Source organism: Arachis ipaensis, chromosome B08 (assembly GCF_000816755.2).
Source record: "Arachis ipaensis cultivar K30076 chromosome B08, Araip1.1, whole genome shotgun sequence".
NCBI classification, from domain to species: domain Eukaryota; kingdom Viridiplantae; phylum Streptophyta; class Magnoliopsida; order Fabales; family Fabaceae; genus Arachis; species Arachis ipaensis.
In genome coordinates this window covers 21,583,367-21,587,890 of record NC_029792.2, presented here as the reverse complement: position 1 = coordinate 21,587,890, position 4,524 = coordinate 21,583,367, and positions in this window count along the sequence as shown.

Below are 4,524 nucleotides of genomic sequence, written 5' to 3'. Positions count from 1 at the left end.
AATCAAGATTAAACAATTAAGGACCTAAAAAGCATGTTTTCACTCTTAAGCACAATTACGGGAGAGATAACAAAATCATGCTAATTCCTAGGCTAAATGTGACAAAAGGTTATCAAGATGCTCTAAATTCAATACAAAACAAACCGTCAAATTGGGGTTTGTCACAACTCCAAGAGATAATGCCTCAATTTGCTGTACTATTGTCTCTCATTTCCAATAACACGTTCTCTTGCTTCTTTAAATGCTCTATAGACCATTTTTCCATTGATAACGACATTGTAATCTATCTTGATGTGGTCATAAGCCTCACTTAAGGTTATGTGAGGTTGAGTGAGCAACCTCTTTTCTAGCTTGTTGGCCACCCACTTTTGATCTGCCATATTGCTTCCAAATTCCCTTCCGCAAGTGTGAGTGGGCACATATGTCTTAATTTTGTAACTCTTCAGTTGATTATTCGAGGCATAGTAAATTAGCCATGGACAAGGGTTAGTTCTACCACTCATAGCACATGCAGTCACAGCCCACCAAGCACAGTCCCACTAGTCCTAGACTCAGTATTCACAGCTTCTTCTCCCATGGTTCCAACATTGACACCTGCATCCTTTGTATTAATAGGATTCACATTCACACTTTGCACATTGTTTGCTTCATTACCTTGCACAGCTACCTCATCATTACTTTGGCACATTTTCACTTTCACTAGTAGATGCCTCCTTAGCCCCTTTTGGTTTTTTTTTTTATTTTTTTTTATCCTCTCCAACCCATGCTCACAATCACATCTCACTCTCATTTGATCATTCTTGATGTACCTAATCTTTCTCCCCTCATAGATGACATGATCCTTTAGAGCAGTCTTAAAGCTTTCAATTGTTGCAAATTCCATTCCCAATTCAAAGTACACTTCTCCAAAGCCAGCATTTTTATTAAACTGTGAAAACTCATACCTCTCTCTCTCATCTTCATAACTCTCTGGAGTTAGCAGTGTCTCTGACTCATACTCAAAAGTAGGTTCTTCCTCCTCCTCATTTTGTATACTTTTTTCATTATTTTCAGCACCATTGTTGCCAGTACCACCAAAATTTGGCACTAGAGCCTATGATGAAGTTGGACTAGTTTTCATGTGTCTAACATTTTCTGGGGACATAAAATTGGACCCAACACCAGCTGGCCTACTACCCTTTGGGCCACCAAATTTTGATCCAGAACCACTTGGTCTTTCAGTTTTTGTCCTTGCAGATTTTGGGCTCCTAACACTTGGACTAATTGAGCTAGGCCCACTTGTTTGTTTCTTTTCAACCTTTGACTTCTTCTTCTCCATACCACTCTCTGGTTTTTTCCCAATTTTACTACTCTTTTTCTTGACAATCACACAGTCGGAGTCACTACTTTCATCTTCAAATCCTGGAAGGGGTGGTTTATATGGTTCGTCCTCAGTGGTTTCATACCCATCATCATCACTAGATTCCTCCTCCACATCTGCATCACCCTCAAAGTCCAAGTCGGTATCCTCAAGTGGAGTAACTCATCAGTCCCCTTATTCTTTTGTATGTTCTCACGCAACTGATTAATCTCCAAATCTCTTTTTATTGGGTACAATCCATTCTCTAAGTCAGCAGCCGTAACATCATACCAATACATAGTAGTGTAGTTCAAATAGCCTAACTCTTTGAACAGGGTTTGTAAGTCAAAGAAACAGATAAGATCAACATCCATCTTAGAAAATTTCTCAACTTTTTCATCCAGATAAAGAAAAACTCCTTTGTTATTCCTAACAAAATGCCCACCATGGTGAAAAACAAAAACTACAAATTCTTCTATTTATCTGCAAGAACAACACGTTTAATGATTAACAAACATAATCATATAACCCTAAATTCTGACAAATGCCATAACAGAAAAATAAAAACAAAAACAAAAAATCTACCTTCAACACTGTAAAAACTAACAACATTGTATACTAATGAGCAATTGTGAAGGAACATACATGCAAAAACAAAATTAGAACTAGCAAACAATGCCATAGCACGTTTTGTGCTCTGTACCCCAACCCAAAAAATGAATCAGTAAATCTAAACTAGTTTTTCAGACAGAGAATAAGAATATAATACATTCTTACCTTCTTCAACGCAAGTCTTGAGTGGTCATTGTCACTCTTATACACGATTCCGTGCTTCTGGATTTGAGCATGAGGCGTTACGAATGGTAACAGAATGCAAAATTTTATCAACGTCATCACGATGGTGATGTGGGAGATGATGTGGGAGATGAGGTGGGAGATGATGTAGAAGATGAACGTTCCAACAAGGTATGGTTTTCTCTGTAAAAATCTAAACAAAGGTGGGGGTTAAGGTCTTTTACCTTCATATGAAGTGAAGAGAGACTTTTTATATTCCTCTCAAACGCGAAAAACGACACCGTTTTGCTGACGAGGATAGGGACTAATTTGTCCAGCCGCGTCACCTGACACGTAGCAGTCCACGTGGCCTTCAGACATGCCACTTCATCATTTTCCATCGGTCACAAACAGAGAAATCAAGCCAGGTACTGAATTGTCCGCCGGAGAAAATCTTTGGGAGTCTTTTTGTGTATTAATTTTTTTTGAGGACTAAAGTGTCCGCTTTTAAAATCTTCAGGGACTAATTTGGGTAATTACTCCTTATTAAAATTATTAGGTAAAACTAATTCAAAAACTCATTTAACTTAACTAACCTAACGAACATAGTTGATAAAAAAATATATTAATTTAAACTACAAAATCTAATTCACCTAAAATAATCTAATTACAGACAAAGTTAATACTAACAACCTAAATTGATTGAATTAACCTAATAAAACAGAAACTTTCAAAAAAAAATGCAACTTTCAAACAAACTTACATTTTAAAATAAAAAAACAAATACAAAATTAATAAAATAAATAAAAAATAAAAAATAAAAAATTAAACCTGATTGTTGAGTTGTGGTGGAGGTGCCGGTGTGGTGACACCATCAAATTTTTTCTACCTCTGTTATTAATGAGTAGTGTTAGAGTTTTTTTAACAAAAAATTAACAAATTGAAGTATGAGGAGGATTTACCTTAACCTGGATGAGAAACGACAGTGGACAATGACGATGGCAACGGATTTTGGCAGCGATGTTTGGGCCTTTGGTGGCTCAGCTAGAACAATGCAAGAGAGAGACTTGTTTGCTGCGAGGAGGAGGCACTGATGAAGAACGACGACGGCGATGAAAACGGCGAGAGAAAGAGAGAGGAGAGGGAGAGAAGTTGTAGAAGTGAGGGAGAGGATTTCTAATTTTAAATTTAGGGCAATTGTACTGTCGGATTTATCTGTCAGTAAACAGGTAAATCCGATGGTAAGATGTTGGTTGTTGCCTGAATACCGCATTTTACTAATTCATGCTACTGTCAGAAATTGTCGACGAAAAATCCGACACTAAATTTGACGCTAATATAATTAATTTTTGCGCCTCTATTTACCGTCGGATTTACTTGTGGAATTTTGAATCCGAAGATAAGTTATTCTAAGGATGAATTTTCACTAGTGACTGTTGAAAAATTTGTCGCCAAATCCGCCAGTAGCTTCTATCCTAATGGTATTAAGCGCATTTTTTGTAGTGGATCTTATAGGATCGGGTCTGAGCCTAATTAAATTTAGTCTAGTCTGTCCTATGAACATCTCTATTTCTTCTTATCAACTTAAATTTTTAGAAAAAAAAGTATCATGATCAAAATTCTACTTCTAAAAGGCCTAAATTTGATTCTTGGTAAATATTAAAAGAGGAAAAAAATAACATAAGATAAATAAAAAAATAAAAAGAAAAGTTATATAAAAAAATCAAATAAATTTAAAAGAACTTCTTAGTTAAAAGAAAGGGTAAAAAACTCAAATAAGCTAAAGAGAGCAAAATTTTACACAAATTCGCCAAACCAAAATCTGCTTCATGAATCCACCAATGCACATTTATATGTAGTTCGAACCAGCCTGATTCGAACTCCATTTCTACATAATTCGAACCAGCTTAGTTCGAATTATAGACAAACACACGCACACACTAATTCGAACCAGCTTGGTTCGAATTATACACTTATTAAAAAAATTAATAATTTAAAAATTAAATAAATATATATTTTATTTTATACATTAAAAAAAAGCTAACAAAATATTTAATTACGAGACTTCTTTAAAATATTAATGAGCTATCGATTCAAATTCCATACAATACTCTTTTGTCCATTTTTAATAACTCATGAATATTTTTTAATAAATTTATTTAAATTATACTACAAAAAACATTTGATCCTGCAAAACAATTTTAAAAAAATGGCTTAAAAAATGTTAGGAGTACTATAAAAATTTGTAACATTCTAACTTAGGTAAATACATACATGTACTCAAATTTTAAATAAAATACTCTACATAGTCAATAATAATTTAGAAATAAAAGAAAATATTTTGTTCCATATAAAACAATTAAAAAAATATTTTATTCTATACAAAATAATTTTAAAAAAATGGCTTAAAA